Below are 27,324 nucleotides of genomic sequence, written 5' to 3' on the forward strand. Positions count from 1 at the left end.
CTTCATAAGTGAAGGAGAAATAAAATACTTTACAGACAAGCAAACGCTGAGTGATTTTGTCACCACCAGGCCTGCCCTAAAAGAGCTCCTGAAGGGAGCACTAAACATGGAAAGGAACAACCAGTACCAGCCACTGCAAAAACATGCCAAATTGTAAAGACCATCGAGGCTAGGAAGAAACTGCATCAACTAATGAGCGAAACAACCAACTAACATCATAATGACAGGATCAAATTCACACATAACGATATTAACTTTAAACGTAAATGGGGTAAATGCTCCAATTAAAAGACACAGACTGGCAAACTGGATAGAGTCAAGACCCATCAGTGTGCTGTATTCAGGAAACCCATCTCACGTGCAGAGACACACACAGACTCAAAATAAAGGGATGGAGGAAGATCTATCAAGCAAATGGAAAACAAAAAAAGGCAGGGGTTGCAATCCTAGTCTCTGAAAAAATAGACTTTAAACCAACAAAGATCAAAAGAGACAAAAAAGGCCATTACATAATGGTAAAGGGATCAATTCAACAAGAAGAGCTAACTATCCTAAATATATATGCACCCAACACAGGAACACCCAGATTCATAACGCAAGTCCTGAGTGACCTACAAAGGGACTTAAACTCCCACACAATAATAAGGGGAGATTTTAACACCCCACTGTCAACATTAGACAGATCAATGAGACAGAAAGTTAACAAGGATATCCAGGAATTGAACTCAGCTCTGCACAAAGTGGACCTAATAGACATCTACAGAACTCTCCACCCAAAATCAACAGAATATACATTTTTTTTCAGCACCACACCACACCTATTCCAAATTGACCACATAGTTGGAAGTAAAGCTCTCCTCAGCAAATGTAAAAGAACAGAAACTATAACAAACTGTCTCTCAGACCACAGTGCAATCAAACTAGAACTCAGGATTAAGAAACTCACTCAAAACCGCTCAACTACATGGAAACTGAACAACCTGCTCCTGAATGACTATTGGGTACATAATGAAATGAAGGCAGAAATAAAGATGTTCTTTGAAACCAACGAGAACAAAGACACAACATACCGGAATCTCTGGGACACATTCAAAGCAGTGTGTAGAGGGAAATTTATAGCACTAAATGCCCACAAGAGAAAGCAGGAAAGATCCAAAATTGACACCCTAACATCACAATTAAAAGAACTAGAAAAGCAAGAGCAAACACATTCAAAAGCTAGCAGAAGGCTAGAAATAACTAAAATCAGAGCAGAACTGAAGGAAATAGAGACACAAAAAACCCTTCAAAAAATTAATGAATCCAGGAGCTGGTTTTTTGAAAAGATCAACAAAATTGATAGACCGCTAGCAAGACTAATAAAGAAGAAAAGAGAGAAGAATCAAATAGATGCAATAAAAAATGAAAAAGGGGATATCACCACCAATCCCACAGAAATACAATCTACCATCAGAGAATACTAGAAACATCTCTACGCAAATAAACTAGAAAATCTAGAAGAAATGGATAAATTCCTCGACAAATACACCCTCCCAAGACTAAACCAGGAAGAAGTTGAATCTCTGAATAGACCAATAGCAGGCTCTGAAATTGTGGAATAATCAATAGCCTACCAACCAAAAAGAGTCCAGGACCTGATGGATTCACAGCCGAATTCTACCAGAGGTACAAGGAGGAACTGGTACCATTCCTTCTGAAACTATTCCAATCGATAGAAAAAGAGGGAATCCCCCTAACACATTTTATGAGGCCAGCATCGTCCTGATACCAAAGCCTGGCAGAGACATAACCAAAAAAGAGAATTTCAGACCAATATCCTTGATGAACATTGATGCAAAAATCCTCAATAAAACACTGGCAAACCGAATCCAGCAGCACATCAAAAAGCTTATCCACCATGATCAAGTGGGCTTCATCCCTGGGATGCAAGGCTGGTTCAACATACGCAAATCAATAAATGTAATCCAGCATATAAACAGACCCAAAGACAAAAACCACATGATTATCTCAATAGATGCAGAAAAGGCCTTTGACAAAATTCAACAACCCTTCATGCTAAAAACTCTCAATAAATTAGGTATTGACGGGACGTATCTCGAAATAATAAGAGCTATCCATGACAAACCCACAGCCAATATCATACTGAATGGGCAAAAACTGGAAGCATTCCCTTTGAAAACTGGCACAAGACAGGGATGCCCTCTCTCACCACTCCTATTCAACATAGTGCTGGAAGTTCTGGCCAGGGCAATCAGGCAGGAGAAGGAAATAAAGGGTATTCAATTAGGAAGAGAGGAAGTCAAAATGTCCCTGTTTGCAGATGACATGATTGTATATCTAGAAAACCCCATGGTCTCAGCCCAAAATCTCCTTAAGCTGATTAGCAACTTCAGCAAAGTCTCAGGATACAAAATCAATGTACAAAAATCACAAGCATTCTTGTACACCAATCACAGACAAACAGAGAGCCAAATCATGAGTGAACTCCCATTCACAATTGCTTCAAAAAGAATAAAATACCTAGGAATCCAACTTACAAGGGATGTGAAGGACCTCTTCAAGGAGAACTACAAACCACTGCTCCATGAAATAAAAGAGGATACAAACAAATGGAAGAACATTCCATGCTCATGGGTTGGAAGAATCAATATCGTGAAAATGGCCATACTGCCCAAGGTAATTTATAGATTCAATGCCATCCCCATCAAGCTACCAATTACTTTCTTCACAGAATTGGAAAAAACTACTTTCAAGTTCATATGGAACCAAAAAAGAGCCCGCATCGCCAAGTCAATCCTAAGCCAAAAGAACAAAGCTGGAGGCATCATGCTACCTGACTTCAAACTATACTACAAGGCTACAGTAACCAAAACAGCATGGTACTGGTACCACAACAGAGACATAGATCAATGGAACAGAACAGAGCCTTCAGAAATAATGCCGCATATCTACAACTATCTGATCTTTGACAAACCTGACAAAAACAAGCAATGGGGAAAGGATTCCCTATTTAATAAATGGTGCTGGGAAAACTGGCTAGCCATATGTAGAAAGCTGAAACTGGATCCCTTCCTTACACCTTATACAAAAATTAATTCAAGATGGATTAAAGGCTTACATGTTAGACCTAAAACCATAAAAACCCTAGAAGAAAGCCTAGGCAATACCATTCAGGACATAGGCATGGGCAAGGACTTCATGTCTAAAACACCAAAAGCAATGGCAACAAAAGCCAAAATTGACAAATGGGATCTAATTAAACTAAAGGGCTTCTGCACAGAAAAAGAAACTACCAGCAGAGTGAACAGGCAATCTACAGAATGGGAGAAAATTTTTGCAACCTACTCATCTGACAAAGGGCTAATATCCAGAATCTACAATGAACTCAAACAAATTTACAAGAAAAAAACAAACAACCCCATCAAAAAGTGGGCGAAGGACATGAACAGATGCTTCTCAAAAGAAGACATTTATGCAGCCAAAAAACACATGAAAAAATGCTCATCATCACTGGCCAAAAGAGAAATGCAAATCAAAACCGCAATGAGATACCATCTCACACCAGTTAGAATGGCTATCATTAAAAAGTCAGGAAACAACAGGTGCTGGAGAGGATGTGGAGAAATAGGAACACTTTTACACTGTTGGTCAGACTGTAAACTAGTTCAACCATTGTGGAAGTCAGTGTGGTGATTCCTCAGGGATCTAGAACTAGAAATACCATTTGACCCAGCCATCCCATTACTGGGTATATACCCAAAGGTCTGTAAATCATGCTGTTATAAAGACACATGCCCACGTATGTTTATTGTGGCACTATTCACAATAGCAAAGACTTGGAACCAACCCAATTGTCCAACAACGATAGACTGGATTAAGAAAATGTGGCACATATATACCATGGAATACTATGCAGCCATAAAAAATGATGAGTTCATGTCCTTTGTAGGGACATGGATGAAACTGGAAAACATCATTCTCAGTAAACTATCACAAGGACAAAAAACCAAACACCACATGTTCTCACTCATAGGTGGGAATTGAACAATGAGTACTCATGGACACAGGAAGGGGAACATCACACTCCGGGGACTGTTGTGGGTTGGGGGGAGGGGGGAGGGACAGCATTAGGAGATATACCTAATGCTAAATGACGAGTTAATGGGTGCAGCAAACCAACACGGCACATGGATACATATGTAACAAACCTGCACATTGTGCACATGTACCCTAAAACCTAAAGTATAATAACAAAATTAAAAAACTAAAAATAAAAAAATAAAAATAAATAAATAAATAAAGACATGACTTTGCTCCTCATTTACCTTCCATCATAATTGTGAAGCCTCCCTATCCATGTGGAACTGTGAGTCAATTAAACCTCTTCCCTTTATAAATCACCCAGTGTTGGGTATGTCTTTATTAGCAACATTAGAACAGACTGATACAGGAGGAGAAATAAACCAGCCCTTATTCAACAGTGAATCCTGGCAGAGAAGACTAGAGTCTGATAGAGTCCCAGATGAGAAGCAAATTGCTCAGCCCAACAGTACTCTCCTTTTCCCCAACCTCCAAATTATAGTGAGAAGGAGATAGTAGAGGACCGGCTGGAAAAATAACATAATCACATCATCTCTCACATTCTCATGATACTTGGATTCCAGATGTATGTCAGATTGAATTCTGAGGTGAAGCTACAGCCCAGCCTCCTTCCAGTTTAAATATTGACATGGTTAAAAAGTCTGCAAAGGAGGTTGGGAGTGTGGTTAATCACAGGTGAATTCAATTTAATTAAAGCTATAATTTAGTACCAGCTCAACCCCCTTCTAGGAGATAGCTAAACAATTAGTTCCTTCAGCAGAAGTTACACTTTCTGGATAATAAACAAAACAAAAAATAATGTACTTCAGTCTCTGTTGTTCTTTTATATACAATATCCAGAATACCATTAAATTAGTATAAGACATGCAAAGAAACAGGAAAATGTGATCTTATATTTAAGAGAAAATATAGTCAATAGAATCAAACCAATAGATAATCCAACTGTTGGAATTAGAAGAGGAAGATGTTAAAACAATTTTTATAAATATCTTTTTAAAATGTATAGGAAAAGTAGATGCAATGAATGAAGACGTAGAGTTTTCTTAGGGGGAAAAAATAGAAACACTAAAAAAGAGCCAAATGGAAAATTATAGGACTACAGGAATACAATATCTAATAAATTATTTATTAAAGAAACTTAAGAACAGTAGGTTAGCCATAAATATGTACTGTTCAGATCTCCTACTCTGGGAAGAAAAATTGACTGACAGCTCAGCTATTATTTCTATATATCTACTGTAGCATTCACGCCAAGACAAGCCTCTATAGGCTGATCCAGACAGTAGCTAAGAATGATAGAGCGATTAACGCAAGCCCATTCCTGTGAGCTGTTGGATGTCTCCAGTGGGTGACTTTGATTAAGAAATTCCCATCAGTCTGGCAAAACTGTTTTTAGATCTTTGCAGCATTCCTAGACTTTATCAACACAATCCTCCTTCCTTTCCCTTCTCTCCCATAGGTATGAAACTTTAATCATGGCCTGAAGGTTCTCTCTACTTTCTTCTGTTTCCTCATCTTTATCCTTCACTGACATTTCCCAAATATATCTTTTGGAAGTCTAACCCCATCTTTGCATCTGATTCTCAGTGGATCCACACTAATAGAAGAAGATTGTACACTTCAGAAGGCAGTAAAATGAACTTGAAAATAGATTAGTAGAGACTTTATAGCCTGAATCTCAGAGATGAAGATGATTGAAAGGAAAAAAGGGGCCAGGTGCAGTGGCTCATTCCCATAATCCCAACACATTTGTAGGCCAAGGTGGGAGGATCACTTGAGGCCAGGAGTTCAAGACCTGCCTGGGCAACATAGCAAGACCACATTTCTACCAAAAAAAAAAAAAAAAAGTTTGAAAATTAGCCAGGCTTGGTGGTGCACACCTGTAGTCATAGCTACTCAAGAGACTGAGGCAGGAGGATCGCTTGAATCCTGGAGTTTAGGGCTGAAGTGGGCTATAAACATGCCACTGCACTCCAGCCTGGGCAACAGAGCAAGACCCTGTCTGGAAGGAAGGAAGGAAAGAAGAAAGGAAGGAGGGAGGGAGGACCAATGTCCCGAGGGATCAAATTAACTAGTCTAGTGCATTTGAAGTGTTAGAAGGAAAGGAGAAAGAGAAATGTTTGAAGAGGTAATGGCTGAGCAACTTTCAAATTTGATTAGAAATAGCCACCCCAGGATGGAAAAACCTCAATAAAAATCAAGCAGAATGAACACAAGCCAAACAACAATGAAGTATATTATGGTCAAACTGCTGAAAACCCAGTATAAAGATAAAATCTTAGGTTCAACAAGAGAAGAGGCAATGTTACATAGAGGGAACAACGATGGGGAGGTTCACTGACTTTTCATCAAAAGCAAAGTAAGCCAGACTGCAATGGAGCAACAGCTTTGATGGGCTGAAGAAGGGAAATTGTCAATCTGGAGTTTTATAACCAGAAAAGCTGCCCTTTGTTTTTGGGGATGAGACAGAGATGTTCTCTGATTATCAAGGCTGAGATAGTTTATTGCCAGAAGACCCATACTACAGAGGATGTTGAAGGGGGACTTTAGATTGTGTAAAGATGGTGGAAGATAAAGGATCAGATCTAGAAGAAATACTGATGAACACCAGAGATCGTAAATGTGAATGTTTTCTTTTTCTTTTTTCTCAACTTATTTGGTGCAAGTGAACTGTTAAAAGCAAAAGTGATGACAAAATTTGGTAGAAACAGGAAAATGTATGCAGAAGTGAAATGTATGCAGAAGTAAAACGTATGCAGATCATGGCACCCAAGGCCAGAGAAGATGGTTGGAGACATATTGTTGTAGGATTGTTGCCTTTTTTGTGAGGTACTGTTATGTTATTTCAGACTAGACAGTGGAGGGGTGGAATGTATATTATGATCCTACAGCAACCACTAGGGAAATAAAACAAAGGGTTAGGACAAAAAACACAAAAATAATAAACTGTAATAACTATAAGCTTTTTTTACCATGATCCTCAAGAAATATTTTATTTAGTTAGTTATTGTTTGATTGATTGATTGGAGAGGAAGTCTTGCTCTGTCACCCAGGCTGGACTTAGGTGATGTGATCATAGATCACTGTAGCCTTGGACTCCAGGGCTCAAGCAATCCTCCCACCACAACCTCTCCTGAGTAGCTGGCACTACAGGCACAAGCCATCATGCTTGCTCAGCTGATTTTTAATTGTTCTGTAGGGACAGGGGTCTCATTACACTGCCCAGGCTGGTCTTGAACTCCTGGCCTCAAGCAATTATCCCGCCTTGGCCTCCCAAAGTGTTGGCATTATACACACGACCCATTATGCCCAGCCAGAAATATTTTATATTGCTTCCAAGTACACAAGTGTTCCACAACTCTCTCATACAAACAAACATATCATACAGAATACATTATTCCAAGCAATATTTATGATTACTAAGTGCAATGAATATTTTCTATTCTATTTCAGTTTTTAACATCAATTATGACCTATTGAATCAATTTTTACTACCAAACTCCTGCACGGGATCACAACTTGCAATTGGAAAAAACACTTTTGTGTAGCCTCTGCTATGTGTCAGGTCATTTACTTCTTAATTTCTTTAAATTTTTATCTTGTCACTTGATTTTCACCAAGAAAAATCTCATGCATAAGATAAGCTATCCCCATTTTAGAAATGAGTAAACAGACTTGGAGAATTTAACTAACATTCTTAAGACCACAGGCTAGTAAGTAGAAAAGGGAGGATTTCAGTGTAGATCTATATATAAGAAATCCAATTGCAGAGCTCTTAAGAACTCTACCACGCTGACTCCACCTTGATCACTAAATTTGGGCATCTAGGTATCATGAATGGTTGCACGTACTCATACACATTTTTCTTGGGATAAAAGATTAGTTTTCATCTGTAACCTGAAAAAAGCAACTGAAGAACAACAATACTACACTGTTCTGCCCTAGTTTACTGCCCTAGTTTGTTTTTTCATGCCATACAACTAAGATCTGTTCACATTATTTGAGCAGACACTTTTAAAAGCTCCAGTCACTTAACTATGATAGAACTCTAACCTGCAAAGCTTCACATCTTATACTTTCCTTTGTATATGCTATTGGTGGGTGGGTGGCAACGGAAATCTACAAACATATAAAAGAGAAACTTTAATCTACTGAGGCTATTTTTCAGCTCTAAGATTCTGTAAACCTATAATTGTAATCAAGGGCCCAGACACCTGCTATTCTATAATGAAGCCACAAGATAGGCAGTTGTCTAAATTGCTCACAAAGATACACAAAGACAGGGATTCCTTTGTTTCTTTGTTAGTCTTCCCTGGAGTTTTGCAAGACCTAATGTTAATTAGAGTCCCTTAGTGCAATTTAACCATATTCCTCTTAGTTTATTGTCTATCATAGAGACAGAATAATTTAGCTTTCCTTAGGATAATCTTTTTTCACATACTTATATACTTAAAGGTAACTTTATTTATTCATGATTTAGCTTTTTCCTGTCTAGACTAAATAAATATAATCTCTTTAATTTTCCCCCACTGGTTTGATTTTCTTCGTAATTATTTTTGTAGTGCTCCTTAGGAAACCCTCTTTAATTTCTACATGTGCATTTTAAAGGGTGGATTCCCATATTGATCACATTACTCTACTAAGGGCCTGACCAGTACCAAGTATGTCTGGATGTTCTGCAGCTCTTGCCAGCTGCGCTTTCTAACAGAAAGGTGAGTGCAGGTTGAGCATCCCTAATCTGAAAATTCGAAATCTGAAATGCTCCAAAATCTGAAGCTTTTTGAGGGTCAACATGATGCCACAAGTAGAAAATTCCACATCTAACCTCATGTCAAAACTTTGTTTCGTGCATAATATTATCAAAAAATATTGTATGAAGTTACCTTCAGGTTATGTGTATAAGGTGTGTAATAAATTTCATGTTTAGACTTGGGTCCCATCCCCAAGATATCTCATTATGCATATGCAAATATTCCCAAAACCTGAAAAAATATCCAGTGTCTGAAACAATTCTGGTCCCACGCATTTTGGATGAGGGCTACTGATCTGTATTATGTTAACATTTCCGAAAGCATTATTGCCAGTTTTCTGGACTGTCAACAGCTAAGATTGAATCTCACTCACACAAACTGCCATGAGCCAGCTGAACTAATACCCTATATTCTCTTTTTAAAGGTATCTGCTCACATGCTTTTAAGACATTTAGATTTCTTCTTTCATTACTGAATTGTCTTCCTTGTGGTTTGGGGGTTTTATTTTAATATTTCTGTATTGTGACATTATTATTTTTATTGATTTCAAGAGTTCCCTTTATAATAAGGATTTTAACTCTTTGATGGTTATGTATTTTTTTAAGTTTGTATGCAATCAAATATATTGCCAATTTTTTCTTTGCTTTTTCTTCCATTGTTTTTTTACAAAGTCCTGATTTCAAGCCCAAGATCAATGAATAATTATCTAATTTGTTTTAACTTTTTCAGGATTTCACACTTATTTGCAATCAACATTTTAATCATATAGCATTAACTTTGGTATTTATCTTAGTGTGCGATATGGTAAAAAAAAAAAAAAACTCACATATTTGTGTGTGAAAGAGAATTTGCCAGATTTTCCAATTCATCCCTTTTCCATTGGTTTGCATGCTTTCTTTATCATATTTGAAATTCTTACATAAAGATACATGCTTCAGGGTTACCTGTTGATCAATCGAAGTATGAGTATACTTTATATATATATATATATGGCTCTTAAGAAATAAACCCTCCAGTTGAAACATAGGCAAAGACTTCACAAAAGAAGAAAGAAAATTCCCAACAAATGTGAAAAGATTCAATTTCATAAGAAATCAAAAAATTATGTACAACTTTTTCTATTAAATCAGCAAAAGTTTTTTTAAAATTATTACAATGTTAGTGTTGTTGAGATTGTTTAAAATTGTACAACTTCAAACACTGCTGTTGATGTTCTTTTTACTAAGATTTTCTTTTGATAATTTTTAAACCAGTAGAAAATCTAAAAATACAGGAAAATGAACACCCACATATCCCTCACCTATTCTGTGTCAACTTCCCTGGGCCAAGTGGAGCCCAGATTAAACAGTATTTCTGAGTTTGTCCGTGAGCAGGCTTCCAGATGAGATTGATATTTGAATCAGTGACCTCAGTAAAGAAGACCTGCCCCCGTCCTAGTGGCGGTGGGCCTCATCCAGTCAGTTGAGGACCTTTGCCTTTCTTCTGAATAGAACCAAGAGTGAAGGAGGATTTCATTCTTTTTGCTTCCTACCTGCCTGCTTGATTTGCACACTGATCTTCTGCCCTTGGGCTTATATTGACACCATCAGCTCTTCTGGTTCTCAAGCCTTCAGGCTTGGATTGGAATTACACCGTGGGCTTTCCTGGGTCTCCAGGTTGTAGATGGCAGATTATGAGACCTCTTAGCCCCCATAATTGCATGAGCCAATTCCTCATAATAAATATAAATATAAATAAATATAAATACACACACATATAAACGCACACACATATATATACGTATTCTATTGGTTCTATTTCTCTGACAAATCCTAATATGTCTATACTGTAAATATTTGTCATATTTGCTTTCTCTTTCTTTCTGTCTCTTTTCTTTCTCTTTCTCTCTCTTACTCCATGTGTGCATGTGTGTGTATCTGTGGGTTTATGTATATACAAATATGTGTGTTTATATGTATAATCTATATAACATTTTTGCTGTACCACCTGAAAGTTAGTTGCAGACATCATGATACTTCACCTTCAAAGATTTTAACCTGCAGTGGTTGGTGTTTTAAACAAGAACCATATCTTTTAAAACAATTTGGAAACATGCATCACAACCTTCAAGATGTAAAACTGGCATAATAATTTCACTTGTAAGCATTTGTTTAAAATATATTTTATTTTCATTTCTCAATTTTGAGCCTACTTCTCATGACATCCAGTATAACATTAGTTTCTTATTTATGATTCAATAGAAAAGTACTCACATAATTATAAAGGAGACATATAAAATTAATTTTAGCTTTTGACACTAAGGAAATACATGTATGTGATAGCTTTTTCTCCAGAAATTTGTTCTTTCATTTATTTATGTATCCCACTAATATGTACTGAGCACTGTACTATAGCAAAATAAATAAGATGTGGACTAACTCTCCACAGGTTGTCATCATGAATGGCTTTTTAGGCCACATCTAGAAATTTTGCCTTTTCTTAGACAAGGAAAAAGACTGAAGGATTTTAGATATAGATCTAACTTGATTTGCATTTTGGAAAGATCATTATAAATACAACTTATAAGATAGATTGAATGGGAAAAAGATTTGTTAAGAAAAGTAGTTGGGAGGCTGCCGTAGTAATACAGGTGGTTGGATTGAGAACAGAGATAAGCAGGTAGATTTAAGAGAAATGAACAAGAAAGAAATAACAGGATATGAAGATTTGTTGAACATCTGATTAAATTGAAAGGAAGACTGAAGAGTCCCCACCAGGTTTCTGGATGTGGGCTGCTGGGTTGGTGGTCGTGCCATCCCTGGCTAGGGAAATAGAAACACATAGTTTAGGGAGGAAGGGCAGTCCACTCATGAGTTCAGTTTGGCATATGTGAGATGTTCAATAGGCAGGAGATTGTGTGAGTTTTGATATGGACTTAGAAGACATCAATGTATATTCAGAAGTTAATGTCATAGGAGTAAACAAAATCATCTAAGAACAGTTTGGAAGGTAAGAAGAAAATTGAGGCTGGATCTCTAAAAAAACAGTTATATTCAAAATTTAGACAAATAAGGATGATGAACAGGAACAGTCAGAGAAGTAAGAGGGTACCCAGAAAAAATCGGTGATAGAGAAGCCAGAGGAGAATATGGTTTTAAGAAGGCAGAGTCACAATGGTGCCCCACACTTCACAGAGGTCAAGAAGATAAGAGCTGGAACAGTCCTTTGGCTTTAGCCACGAGGAATTCCATGGTGACTTTTTGTCTAGAGCAAGTTTCTCAACCTTGGCACCATTGACACATAAGGCTGAATAACTTTATGATGGGGGGCTGTCCTGTGCATGATGGAATGATTAGCAAAATCCTTAGCCTCTACACATTAGATGACAGGACCAACCCCATTTCCCCTGTCCATCCCCCATTTGTGCCAACCTAAAATATCTCCAGACATTGCCAAATGTCCCTTGGGATGCAAATCACCCCAAGTTGAGAACCACCGGCCAGAGTAATTTCAGTAGAAAGATTAAAAATAAAGCCAGACTGCAGCAGGTGCCATCATGGCAGACACAACCAGTCAAGTCCTCCTTGGTTCTGGTCTCACCATCCTGTCCCAGCTGCTCATGCAGGATATAAGCCTCTTCCTCCAAAAATAGGATGCAATATTTTTGGATGGCAAGTATTTCTGCTTCCTGGTCTCTTTTGTTACACTCAACACATTGCCAGTACTGATGAGAAGTATGGGTTGTTCAGAGGCTTAACTCCAAGACTGTGTTCAGGAGGCCTTCAAACTGTGGCCCGTGGAAAAGTTTTACAGCATTCCCAGGAGTGTGATGAGGACCTGGAAATGTACATAAAGAAGTCTCATCTTCCTTTGACTGAGTTATCAAGGAGACAGCTTGAGAGATGATGGCTCGTTCTGCTGCTATCCTCATCACATATCCCTTCCATGTGATCACTCTGAGACCTGTGATACAATTCACTGGCAGAGGACCTAAGTACTGTGGACTTTGCAACTTCATAACCGTCTATCAGAAAGAGGGCATCCTGGGGTTTTTCCCAGGACTGGTTCCTCACCTCCTAGGTGACATCATTTCTTTGCGGCTGTGTAGCTCACTGGCCTACCTCATCAATACCTATGCACTGGACAGCAGGGTTTCTACCATGAATGAAGTAGAGTTATTCTCAAGCTGTCACAAGATTTTTGCTGGCATGTTGACCTGTCCCTTTGTGCTTGTCTCTAATCTTATGGCTGTCAACAACTATGGTTTTGCTGGTGGATGCCCTCCTTACTCCCCAATATATACTGCATGGATAGGTTGTTGATGCATGCTACAAAAGCAGGGAAATATAAGCCCAGGAAATAGCTTGTTTTTCCAGAAGGTCCTCTTAAGGAAGACTTATTCATGTGATTTGAAGATGTGGGGCAGAGACAGTGACATTTCTATAGTCCTAGATGCACAAAATTATGGCAGAAAATGTTGATTTCCATACAGTGTGATGCACTTTTATAATAATCATTTAATCTTGGGGAAAAACACAGACCGCAAAGGGTTATGAGTAAGCAGGTAGTGCGAAGTGAAGTCAGCAGCTTAGCTGGAAAAATAGAGAGAGAGAGAGAGAGAGAGAGAGAGTAACTAGAAGAGAATGTATGATTAATGGAGGATCTGGGTTTGTTTTTTTTTTTTTTTTAAAGATGAAAGAGGCTAGAACATGCTTAAATGATGACAAGAAGATCCAACAAAGAACCGATATTTGAAAGTGGCTAACAGATGGAGCAAAGTCTCTAGGGAAACAGGAGAGAATGGGGTGCAGAGAATCTCCTGAAAAGGTTTTCCTTAGGGATAGCTTTATAATGTTGGGAGGGACTCAGGACTTTCAAAGATTTTCCCTCTGTTTGCCTTTATTGTTTCTGTGAAATAGAGAACAATCTGGAGAGTGAGAAGAAAGTAGAAAGGCAAAGGCCCTATGACAGTGAAAGTTTTTAAGTGTCCCTGATTGGAGCCCAGATAATTCTTTTCAGGAGACATAGACAACATGGTTGAAGTTGGAGATCACGAATGGTGAGTGATAAAAATGCTCTTATGCCATTTTTCCCCCCAGCAGTTTTCAGCAACCCAGGAACAGATATGCAGGAGACTAATAGTCAGATTGATCAAGACATTGGTTTTTGCCAGGTGAGTGTGATGGGCAGTCAATGTAGCAGGAAAGTTAAGGATTTGGGAAAGTTGGATCTTTTTTTTTTCTTGTTTTTTTTTTTTTTGTTGTTGTTGTTTTGTTTTTTTCTTTTGAGACAGGATCTCACTCTGTTGCCCGGGCTGGAGTGCAGTGGCACAATCATAGCTTACTGCAGCCTTGACCTCCCAGACTCAAGCAATCCTCCTACCTCAGCCTCCCAAGTAACTGGTACGACAACCTTGTACCACCAAGAAAAGCTGAATCTTTAGGAAATGGATTGCTCCAAATGCTCATCTGGAAGAACAAACCTGCAATATGACCTCATATCACATATAAAATGTATATAACATATTATATTACATGCATTATGTTATTATTCCACAGTTTAAAGACTTAAGACAAAAAAAATTGAAAATGTATAAAATAATTTACATAGAGAAGAAAGGTCTTCCTAAAAGTAAAACAGGATGCCCAGAAGTCATACATAAAAAGAGTTATATTTAACTATGTGCATTTTGAAAAAATTTTCAAAGCAAATAAATGACACCATTAAACAAAGTTAAAAGGTAAAACACAGGCTGCAGTGCATATGATAAAGAGTTCCCACAAATCAATAAGCAAAGTGTTAACATCCCAGTGGAAAATGGGCAAATATATAAACAATGTTATCACAAAGGGAAATTCAAAGGATAATAAATATATGAAAATATACACAACCTAACAAGTAGCTAGAGAAATGCCAGTTAAAATATTGATGAGATTCCATTTTTTGCCTATCAAATTGGCAAAAATTAAAGGATATGTTCAATTTCAGTGACAAGGTGAGGAACACATGGCTGATGGGGTTGAAAATTGCTATTCTCTTTTGGGTAATCAATAGCAACATATACTAAAGGGTAAAACACATATGGGGAAACATTGCCAATATCATACTTGAGAGAAACAAAAGCACCAACATTTATGTGTGTATGTGTAAATATAAGTGTGTATGTATACACTTATAAATGCACATATATAAGAATCTTTATTGTAGCATTCTTAAAGAAATCACAAAAATAGGCTGATTGTCCAAAAATGGGAAATAATTGAATTAGCTGCAAGACAGTTATACAACAGAATATTATTATGACCACCCAATGGATTCACCTTGCCCACTGCCTAGACAGAGCCAATTTATCAAGGCAGAAAAATTGCAATAGAGAAAGCATTTAATCAACGCAGAGCCACTGAACAGGAGACCAGAGTTTTACTGTTACTCAAATCAGTCTCCCTGAAAATTCGGGGATCAAAGTTTTTAAGGATAGTTTGGCGAGTAGGGTGCCAGGGGGTGGGAGTACTGATTAGTTGGGTCAGAGATGAAATCATAGGGAGTCAAAGCTGTCCTCTTGCTCTGAGTCAGTTTCTGGGTGGGAGCCACACTTAACGATCTGGGTGGTGCCAGCTGACCCATCGAGTGCAGGGTCTGCAAAATATCTCAAGCACAGATTTTAGGTTTTACAATAGTGATGTTTTCCCGAGGAGCCATTTGGAGGAGTTTAGAATCTTGCAGCCTCCAGCTGCATAACTCCTAAACCATAATTTCTCATCTTGTGGCTAATTCATTAGTCCTGCAAAGGCAGTCTAGTCCCCAGGGAGGAAGGAGGTTTGTTTTGGCAAAGGGTTGTTATTATCTTTGTCTCAAAGTTGAACTATAAACTAAGTTCCTCCCAAAGTTAGTTCAGCCTATGCCCAAGAATGAACAAGGATAGCTTGGAGGTTAGAAGCAAGATGGGGACGGTTAAGTCAAATTTCTTTTACCATCATAATTTTCTCAGTTACAGTTTTTGCAAAGGCAGTTTCATTATGCTACTATAAGTATAATTGGTAGGCTCTATATTAGGTGACCTGGAGAGACATCCAGATGAAATATTAAGTGAAAGAAAACAAGTTTCAAATTTTTGTATGTTGGGTGATTTCATCAACATACATATATGGAGCATGCATTTATGTTTCTTTGTATGAGCATGAAGAAAAATAGACATAGGACCATAGATCAAACCATGGCTGATGGGACTGTATATTGCCATCTTCTTTCAGGAAATTTGTTTTTGAAAGGAGTAAAAATGGATTGGATGGGATAAGAGAAGATTGTCAACTTTTTCTCTATAAATTTTAGGTTGGTTTCAAAGCATGCTTCATGTTAATAACTTTTAAAAATTGAATTAAAAAATACAAGACTAAAGCATGAAATGATAACTCACAAACTGTCAAGAAAGCAGCAGATATTGGCGATGATCCATTCTCATTTTTCTATACAAGTATAATATGTAGAAACATTGTTAAAATGAAAGCACATATCACATCTCACCACTTAACGAAAGAATTACTTTCATGTCAGAGGTCTCAATTTGCGCCTGAGTAGTTTCTGCCACCATAGGATTCAGACATGTCTGGGCACGTGTAGAGGCTAAGGGTTCAGGCCCACTGGGGGTTGATTTGCATGAGGGAAGACTAAGGAGCCTCCTAAGAAAATCTCATCTTAAACTAGAGTTGGACATATGTTTTTGGTCAAACAGTATTGAAAGGGGTGGCATGATTTCAAGCACAGCATAAAGACAAAAGATAAACATCCTTACTATTTAATGTTTTCCCACCCAATCCCTATGCCTGAGTTCTAGGACCAGGCACAGTTGTATTAATTGAATTGATAGACTCCACACAAAAACATCTCTGAGATGTTCAGGAGGCAAGAAAGCAATTCAGGGACCTGCGTAGTGTGGCACTAAAGAGGCTGCCAGCGTGGTGGGATTTCAGGGGCATTCAGCGGGGGAATGGGCCTCAGCAAAGCATGTTGGAGGCAGAGGGAAGCCCCTCTACATTCTGCTTTATTCACTTGACATTAAAACTACACATTTCTCTCCATTTCTATGGTCTTACCTGTCATTTTTAATGAATAAATACTATTTTATTGATATATGTATAGATATTTATTAACCTCTTATCTGCTTTTTTTTAAATTGAGTTAATTTGGACTGCTATAACAGAATACCGTACACTGAGTGGTTTATAAACAGCAGAAATTTATCTCTCATAGTTCTGGAGACTGGGAGAGCCAACATCAAGGTACTGGCAGATTCAGTGTCTGGTGAGGGCATCCTTCTCGGTTCATAGACAGCTGTCTTCTCTCTGTGTCCTCACATGGTGGAAGAGGCAAGGAACCCTCTGAGACTTCTCTTCTGAGAGCACTAATCCCATTCATGAGGATTCCTCCCTCATCACCTAATCACCTCCCAAAGACCTCACTTCCTAATATCATCACCTTGGGGGTTAGGATCTCAACAGATGAATTTCAGAGGGCAGGGCCTAAACATTCAGGCCATAGCATCTACTATTATAGAACTTCATATGTATGGCTTTGTTTTGATGCTCAATTATTTTCTTAAATTCCCAAGAGCATACACTGACAAGCTCAAAAGATTTGAACATTTGCTTGTGTATAGTGATACACTAGACACAGTCATGTTATTTTTCCAAAGCATTGAAGCAATTTAGCATGCCATCAGCAAAGCTAAAGTTATCAAGATTTTGTCACAGATTGGACAGCTAGGTTTTATCTTTTGCATTTAAAAAATATTTATTGAGTATCTACTATCTACTACGACCAGACACTCCTCTGCATATTTCCCTCAAGTTCCCATGTGGCTTCCTGAGTCCTAGGATGATGGTCCTAGGCACCATGTTCTGTAAGCACCATACAAAAAATGTACTCACAGCCAAGAAAAATCCACCTGCTGTGGGATCCTGTTTTCCCTATGAGGAGAACTTCTCTTTTCCAATGGCTCTTTGGGAGACACGGTCTCCATCTTCTCTATTACCTGCAGAAGCAGTTTCCCTCCTTGCCACTAAGGTTGATTTTCTAGGACAACTCTTCCAATTCTTTCTATATCCAGAGGTGTTTCCTCCCTCAGTGTTTCCTTCCTTTCTACCTCCTGGAGTAGAGGACCTTCCTAGAGAGAGACGGAAGTCCTGGGTAACCACATCCTGCCATATCCTAGGATCAACGTGATTCTCCAGTCCCCAGAGACCCACCCAACCTTGGTGGGAGTGAAGTCAGCCCCGCCTTTCCCTGTGCCCAAGCAGGTCCCCAAGACGCCAGCCCTGTTACCTCCTAGAAGCTGGTCTTCTTCTGTCTTTCCGACAGCCTGCCCTTTGGGAAGAACTGGTCCACTACTTTCAGCTCTCCAGTGGGAGCTTTCACCATAGATGATAGCCTCTGTTTGTCATGTTTGATGTCATTCTTTCCCATCTGCTGACCTAAGTTATTTTGTTCTTTTTGTTGTTGCTCATATGTTTGCAATCCTTTATGTAGCTACATTTGTCAGTCTTTTTCTTTGTGATTTCTTCTGGCACTTCAAAGTACAATTTTTGTAAAGAAAAGACAGTGTTTTCTCCAAAGATCTAACAATCAATAACTCATATTTCCTGCAATATTTTCTATTATCTAATACTTTAGCCATATAAAATTTATTTTAATCATAAGGTATTAAATTGCTGTATTAAGTTGATTTTTTCAGAGATCTAGATGAGAATACTAAACAATGTGTATTAAATAATTCTTTATTGTTTTGTGAAGATGCCTCTTGTTATCTGTTATATTCTTATATACAATACGTTTACTTCTGAACTGTGCTGTTCCACTTAACTATATGCTTATTGGGGGAAGATATACCTCCATTTACTGTTCTCTTTACAAAATACTAGTTAATGCTCTTAGGTGAGCATGGGGGTGGTAAGTGCTAAATAAATGATATCTATTATTGCAAATAAAAATTACAAGTATGTTAAGTTCAAATATCCTATGGAGATTTTTGAGGTGGACTATAGTCAACCTATAAATTTGTTGAATGAGATAGAAGGCTTTCTGATTGATCATTATTTTCAAGGACAATAGTACACCTTTCCATTCATCTTCTCTAATATTATTCAGTGAAGTTTTATACTTTTGTTTCTATTAGATAAGACATGCAACTGTTTCATAAGAATTCTTATTGTTAAATAATTTAGATAATATTATATTATTCTGGTATAAATAAAAGGACTCCTGGTATATATTTTTATATATATTGCATTCATCTGTCTATTTTATTGATGTCTATAGTTATTTTATTTTTTAGATTATTTCTTTTAGTTTTTAAAAGTATACAATCATAACATCTAAAAATGATATTTTTAATTTTGTTTTCCAGTATTAATTCTTCCGAGTTTTTTAAATATTTTCTTGCATTGACCACAACTTCCAAAGTTGTGGTCATATATATAGGCACTGATCAAACCCATATGAGAATGGTTGCCTTGGTTTTCTTACTGATTTGAAAGGGAAACTTTCTAACAGGAAGAAGAAAAGGAGGCTTTGGATTAAGACTTGAAGGTTGCTTAATGCTGATGGTGTCTCTTACAAGCTAGAAATCCAGAACAAATTCCACAACCTCCCTGAATCCCAGTTTCTTCACCAGGAAGATGAGGATATGAATACACCTCACAGTGTCATAGGAATAACTGAGATATTATTTGCAAAGGGCCTGGCACTCAAGGCAGACACAATACATTTTACTTTTATCTAGTAAAAGAGTTGAGATTTAAAGCCCACACACATAACCCTGTGCTCTGCAGCCTCTTCAGGAGGAATTCCATTTATGCGTAGGCCATGCCCACGTATGGAAACAAACACAACCACAGATGTCTAGGTCTATTAGCCACAACAAAATAAACCCTGAAAACTAAGCTACCTCTCTGTGTATATACCAGCTTCCCTTCATGCACAGCATCATGTGCAGATTTGAAATCCGTACATGTCTAGCCAGCCTGGCCAACACAGTGAAATCCTGTCTCTACTAAAAATACAAAAAAAAAAAAAAAAAAAAAAACATAGCCAGGCATACTGGTGGGCGCCTGTAATCCCAGCTGCTCAGGAGGCTGAGGCAGGAGAATCACTTGAACCTGGGAGGCGGAGGTTGCAGTGAGCCGAGATCACACCATTGCACCCTAGCCTGGGTGACACAGCGAGACTCAAAAAAAAAAAAAAAAAAAAAAAAGAAATGTCTAAACTCTATCCAACAATAAGTGCAAATTCTAAGGTAGTGGCTATCTTTAAGGAGGGGAGGCCAGAGATGGGGTGGGAGGACAGAGGAAGAATATGAAAAGAAATGCAAGTCATTGATACCATTATGGTACTTAGGTTGGGTGGTGGTTTCACAGGTGATCATTATATTATCAGACTTTATAATGTACATGTATTTTAGTGTCATGTTTAGTATGCATCAAGTTTTATACAAAATATTAAACAAAGCCAAAAAAAGAATCCTCTGGCCAAGGTTAAAAGACCATGAGTATTTAATTAACAATTCCTGACCAGGCACAGTGGCTCACACCTGTAATCTCAGCACTTTGGGAGACCGAGGTGGGTGGATCATGAGATCAGGAGTTCAAGACCAGCCTGGCCAAGATGGTGAAACCCCGTCTCTACTAAAAGTACAAAAATTAGCCAGGCATGGTGGTGGGCGCCTGTAATCCCAGCTACTCAGGAGGCTGAGGCAGAGAATTGCCTGAACCTGAGAAAGAGAGGTTGCAGTGAGCCGAGATCACACCACCGCACTCCATCCTGGGCGACAGAGCAAGACTCCATCTCCAAAAAAAAAATTCCTATTCCCTCTACCCTGTATTCACTGTTCACTGTACTCTACCCTACAGTGAACAAAAGGTGCCTAAGCCAGGACATGCCCCTGAATCTTTTATCCTGATAATCATATTTTCCTAAGTACAAGGCCTGAGAGTTACCAAACCTGATTTTTTGATAGTATTTGTCCTGGAAAATAAAACAAAATGTCTCTCTTTAAGGGATAGTCTTCCTTTTGCCAAAGTGTCAAGGGGAGAAAAAAGGGAAATTTAAAAAGCAGCCTATTTCATTGTCACCAGTTCATAAACACTGCATTAAAGGGCAAAAGCCATGCTTTATTCCTCTTGCAAAATCCCAAAGCACCCAGTGCAAGGCCCTGCACTTAGTAGGCGGACAATTGACGTTTGTTAATCAAATGTATGAATGATGAGCCAAGTCTCATAGCTTCCATGGAGAATCTTAAATGTCACTCCTTTTGAAATGCGACCATGCTTCTCAACCTACTAAAAATTTCATAATGAACCACCCACAGACACAGGCTTGTATGAATATCTCCTGTGTTCCCCAAATCCTTTGTGACCTATGGACACAATTGCTAAACGTGAGTCATGCTTCTATCACTCCCACACAACGGGTATTTTTAATGCTACAGCATTTCCTGAAGTCAAGCGCTCAGGAAATGGTTTTTGCAATAATGACCTCAGCCTCCCCATATTCCCCCCACCCCCACCACAGAATCCAAGAATAACTGAACAGGTGTCCAAATACCCAGAATTACCCAAGAAACCTCACAACCTGTCTTCTGTTTCCTATCAAAGTCTTGAGGTTAACCCCTCGTCCTTTGGAGTTCGAAAGGAATGTGTCCAAGAACTGAATACAACCATATCTGTGCTTTATTTATATTGAGACACAGTTTATTTCCAAGACTGTCAATGGTCTCCAGACCCCAGAACTAAATCTGTATACCATCGTGGCTAAAAGCATGAGTTCTGGAATTCAAAAGCCTTAGAGACTGAATTCTGAGTCTGCCACTAAGTATGTGGCTTCAGCCAAGTCACTTAGCCTTTCAGAGCCTCAATATTCTCACCTGTAAAATGGAAATAATGAAAGAAACTATTTCTTGGAATGTGTGAAAATCGCTCATGTAAACTGCTGATCTCCAGGCCTGATACATAGCAAAATGCCTAGTACTTGCTAATAGTTATTGCGTCAAGTTTCCCCAGACTGAACCTTGGGTCTGGTCAGTTTCTCCTGGACAGCAGTCATTTTGACAACTTAGGATCTTTAGGTGCCCACATACCTTCAGAACCTCCACCCATTCTTGGGAGCACTGTCTGATCACCCTCTGAGGACCAGAAGCAGGAAGAGAGATCAGATGGTGAGAGGATAAAGACTGTTGATACCCAAGGGAGGTTGTAAAACCACTTGGGCACACCCAGGTTCAAAACAAAGAAGCCATCACATGAGGGTGAGAGAAGAGGTGTTTACTCAGTGGGGCCCCTTCCAGCCCTCATGGTAAAAGTCTACACTTGTTTAGAAAAGAGTATGTCTGTTTAATGATTTTATTTTTTAAAAAGGGAAACTCAACAACAAAAATGATGATGAAAATGACAATCTGACTATGGAAAACAGGCTCCTGCTATTCTCATCAGACCATCTGACAAACTTCCCAAGGGAGTTTCCGAGGCCTCCCAAACAGTAACAGCAGAGCAGCCGCTCAAGAGGATGCCCTGGGGAGCCGCCAAACTGCAATTGCCCTGGAAATCAGATTCGAACAGCTGAGGCATGAGGGCAAAGGGCGGGATGCATGCATCCCTAAGCACCAGCCCTTCAGCCCAGCAGAGGAGCACAGACAAAGCTGCCCCGGAAGCATTGCTTGGGAGGTGCAGATACGAAGAATAAGATCCCGCTGGCAGCGCTGGGAAACACAGCAGCAGTCGGCACACGCTGGCCCTGGCAGTCAGCAACCGCCTGGCTCAGGCTGAGCAAAACCTTTCTGTGAATATGGCATGAAAGCAGATCTCTCAGAGGCTCATGCTCCCTGAAGGTGAAAGATCAACAACAAAAAAGGCATTAACCCCTCTCCTAAATGATATTTCATGGCCATCAAATGGCCATCAAAGTCCCATCAAAGGAGCAGCTCATGTTCATAGGCCTGGGGGAGATGCTCCCAGCAATTTAGACACATTGGCAGCCCCAGGGAGGAGGACATAGCCTATGGGGCCTCTCTATGTGTGAAGGGCAGCAGTTTGCATAACAAATGTTCCATGCACAATCTTGGAATATTGGCATAATTCTTTCTGGACCCAATAATGATAATTACTCTCTGTCCTAATTAAGGAGAAAATAAAGTAGCTAATACTTTTATAAATCAACAAGTAGGATTAGTATGATGTACAAAGCGCCCTTGAATTTGCTTCAGGAGACTTCCTCCTCTGTGTGACCATGAGTATATCATGTCGGCCACCTGGGCTTTTGTTTCCTCACCCATAAATCCTTTCTTTAGGGGGACATCTTATGGGTTCCTTTGAATGCTCCTAATTTATTCTTCTTTTCCTTTAAAAACGTTTGGTAAAGGCTTAGCATGCATGCAGTAAAATACACAGCGTGATATGTAGTATTCTTACTTAGAATTTTATGCCTTTCAAAGGGCGAAAGATGGTGGTCAGGTGATATTGATTCTCTCCTTGTATAGCTTCAAAGATCGTGTTATAGATGAGAAACTAGATATTCAAAGGCACAGAGAACATGTCATCCATATCACTCAGATTAGAACTTCCAAGTGTACACTCATGATATGTAGTCTGGTGAGCCAGGCCTCAGAGTGTCCCACTGTGGGCTCATGGAGCAGTTCTTCAGGATGTGGACAACATTGCTTGGACCAGGGACAGGAGAGAAAAAAAAGTGGTAGGCTGAGAAGAAATTTTCATGTGACATGCAAATACTAAGAAAAGGTGAATGCTAATACATTGGGAAATTTATAATTTCTTTTGACATTCAGGATTTGCCATAATTTAACAGTTCTTACCTATTGGATGCTTACTATGTGCCAAGCATTACACATTAACATGGATTATCTTGTTTAATCTTCAAAATAACCTATGAGGTGGACAATTTTATTACCCCATCTTATAGAAGAGGAACCAGAGTTTCAGGGAAATTAAGCTAATTTTCCCAAGTTACTGATAGAGCGCGGCAGAGCTAGGTCTTGAACCCAAGCCCACAAAATTGACCGTGCCATTATTCAGTTTCTCACAAGCACTTCCACCTTACTCTGCAATGAAGGCACCACCATGCCCCAGGAAAGGCACTACCCCAGCCAGATGGTACACTCGATTCCCGCTTCTGCTATTCAGGCTTGAACTTGGCATGGTCTTCACCTTTCACTCTGCCATCCAAGTCCATCCCTCAAGACCTAAGTCAAATACTGTCTTCTCCTCACCATTGCCTTCTACCCTGAAAGTTCCGTCCTCTGAATCAGTTTAAAAGGTGTTATCTGTTCCATCCATCTAGTGTCTTCATCATTTCCTTAAATATGTACGTTATCCGTTCCTTCAATAACATACATATTCATTGTCCTTTCTCCTCAAATAATTGCCAAATACTAGAAGGCAGAAACCACGTTGTCTATTTCTTTTGTATCTCTGAAAGAATCGTAGTACAAAATTTATAAATGAAATCATGTAGCTCTGTGCTATATGAAAATTATATCATATGACATTATAGCCACCCTGTATTTGTTGACTAAATTGTCCTTTCTGTTTATTTCCCAAGCATTTGAGCTACTCTCCCCAAGACTGAATTGCCTTGCCTTTTTTTTTTTTTTTTTTTGAGACAGAGTCTCACTGTGTCACCCAGGCTGGTGTGCTTACTGCAACCTCTGCCTCCTGGGTTCAAGTGATTCTTCTGAGACTTAGCCTCCCAAGTAGCTGGGACTACAGGCAAGCACCACCACACCCGGCTAATTTTTTGTATTTTTAGTAGAGGTGGGGTTTCACCATGTTAGCCAGGATGGTCTCGATCTCCTGACCTTGTGATCTGCCCACCTCAGCCTCCCAAAGTGCTGGGATTACAGGCATGAGCCACCGTGCTCGGCCTGAATTTCTGTTTATTTACTTATTTTGAGACGGAGTCTCACTCTGTTGCCCAGGCTGGAGTGCACTGGCACAGTCTCTGCTCACTGCAAGCTCCGCCTCCTGGGTTCACGCTGTTCGCCTGCCTCAGCATCCTGAGTAGCTGGGACTACAGGCGCCCGCCACCACGCCCGGCTAATTCTGCCAACACGCCCAGCTAATTTTCGTATTTTTAGTAGAGACAGGGTTTCACGGTGTTAGCCAGGATGGTCTCAATCTCCTGACCTTGTGATCCGCCGGCCTCAGCCTCCCAAAGTGCTGGGATTACAGGCATGAGCCACCGCGCCCAGCCCTGAATTGCCCTTTAAAAGCTCTTTTTTCCCCTTGTAAGATCACAATATTCCACCTTCCACTATATCCAGACTGAGACAATAGCAACTGTGTATGTTTATAATGTGAATATGGAAGATGTGTGTGTGTGTGCGTGTGTGTGTGTGAGTGAGAGAGAGAGACAGAGACAGAGACACAGAGAGAAATGTGTGTTCTGATAAAGCAAGGTACATTAGATAATAGCCCATTGCACCTTGCATTAAACAAGCCTGCCTGAGAAATGAGCAACTTTCTCAGGCCACTGCTCAACCTACAGTGTTGACAACCTTGGGAGAGAAGACTTTAATTGCAGTCATTCCCTTATTCCCTCTGGATTGCTTGTTTATAGTCTGAAATTGCTGAACGAGTTCTGCAGGTTTTTCTTGTCCATTTGCTGAGCTTGAAGCAAGAAGGGAGAGACCCAGGTTCACTGAATTGTAAACAGTACTTCTCAAGGTCAAACTGGAGAGACTGCACAGAAGAGGGGGTTGGGGGGCAGGTTTCTGAATGTGACAGACAAGAGTAACATATTGATTGCCTATATATTTTCCTGCAAGCCTGCACAGAAGAAAAGTGAAGAGAAAATAATATTGCAAAGAATCCTGTTCAAACTCGATTTCTTACAGTTCTTTTTTTTTTTTTTTTGGCCAAACTTGAAGGTCAACTTTTTAAAAGTAATTAGACATCTAATCTGTGCTTTATCCCACTGCCACAATCCCCAAACTTTTTTTGTCATTATATAAACATTATTTGAAGTTATAAAGAACACAAGCAAGTGGGCTAGATATTAACAAAAGATACTTCCGGAAATCGATGACCCAGTCAGCCCTGTTGTCTTGAAATAAACTCATGAAACTGAGCTCCACATGCTCAGGCTGCAATATATTCAGCACACTAACAGGTACGGCACTGCTTTGCCCTAGACTGGTGGGAATGTGGCACTGAAGAAAGCCCAGGCTCTACTATGGAAGAGCTTACAATCTGGAAAAAGTGGAAACGTGTACACAGCATATCATAGCACCATAAAGCCAAGGAAACACAAAAGGCAGAGATGAGAAGACCTTCCTTTTAATGGTTTAATTTTTAAGAACACTATTCACCAATTGTAGATTTAGGGGAGGAGAGGTTGTTTGTTTATTTAAGTCGAAATACCTGAACTTCAAGCCCATGTTTGCCCTTTCCTAGCCTTGAGATCTGAGTCAAATCACATCGCCCAGTGGACAGCAGTTTCCTCATGGATGAGATCAGAGTGCTGGTGTAGACCATGGGTTAGCAAGTAACAACAGCTAGGGGTAAAAATCCAGCTCACAACCGGTTTTGTAAATAACATTGCTGGAACACACCACACTCATTCATCTACATATTGTCTATGGCTGCTCTCACTCTACGGCCGCCGGGTAGTTATGACATATGGTCCACAAAGCCTAAAATATTTACTATCTAGCCCTTTCCAGGGTTCCTGACTCCTGGTGTAGCCAGTCTCTAAGGTCTCTTCCAGGGGCTTGCAAGATGTTATGTAGACACATAACAGCACTTTGAAAATTTGAAATAACCACACAAATGGAAGAAATGGTCAAAAAGCACATGCTGGGTCCCAGAAGACAGCAGCTCCCCTTGCTTTATGTCATCAACAGCAAACACTTGCTCCAAGGGGGTCTCAACTCAACTCATATTAGAATCACCTCGGGAGAATTTTATTTGTCATAACAAGGTTTGAGGGAGGCACATTTCACACATTAGCATGAAAACCCAATCATCATGCTTTGGAGAATTTTTTTTTTTTTAATGTCAATGCCCAGGACCGAACGTCTACAGTTTCTGATTTAATTTCTATGGAGTGGAGACCTGGCATCAGCTATTTTTAAATACTGGCCAGAGGCTGGGCATGATGGCTTACACCTGTAATCCCAGCACTTTAGGAGGCCAAGGCAGGTGGATCACTTGAGGCCAGGAGTTCAAGACCAGCCTGGTCAACATGGTGAAACCCCATCTCTATCAAAAATACAAAAACAATTAGCCAGGCATGGTGGTAGATGCCTGTAGTCCCAGCTACTCAGGAGGCTGAGGCCGGAGAATCACTTGAACCCAGGAGGCGGACGTTGCAATGAGCTGAGATCTGCACTCCAGCCTGGGCAAAAGAGTGGGACTATGTCCCAAAAAGAAAAAAAAAAATTAGCCAGGGGTGGTGGCACACGCCTGCAGTCCCAGCTACTCAGGAGGCTGAA

General features: G+C 39.4%; 1 long non-coding RNA gene and 2 pseudogenes across 1 annotated transcript in view; 1 reads left to right on the forward strand and 2 right to left on the reverse strand.

Moving 5' to 3' along the window:
* The window catches only part of LOC134732035 (uncharacterized), a 30,536-nt gene extending 8,525 nt beyond the window's left edge, over positions 1 to 22,011 (reverse strand). The window contains exon 1 of the long non-coding RNA XR_010114899.1: positions 21,958 to 22,011. This is a non-coding gene — a long non-coding RNA (uncharacterized lncRNA). The remainder of the gene's footprint in view (positions 1 to 21,957) is intronic.
* Positions 12,670 to 13,352, forward strand: LOC129460295 (mitochondrial carrier homolog 2-like; annotated as a pseudogene).
* Positions 22,012 to 26,775: 4,764 nt separating the features above from the next.
* Positions 26,776 to 26,871, reverse strand: LOC129461380 (uncharacterized; annotated as a pseudogene).
* Positions 26,872 to 27,324: the final 453 nt, after the last annotated feature.

This window comes from Symphalangus syndactylus, chromosome 13 (assembly GCF_028878055.3).
Source record: "Symphalangus syndactylus isolate Jambi chromosome 13, NHGRI_mSymSyn1-v2.1_pri, whole genome shotgun sequence".
NCBI classification, from domain to species: Eukaryota; Metazoa; Chordata; class Mammalia; order Primates; family Hylobatidae; genus Symphalangus; species Symphalangus syndactylus.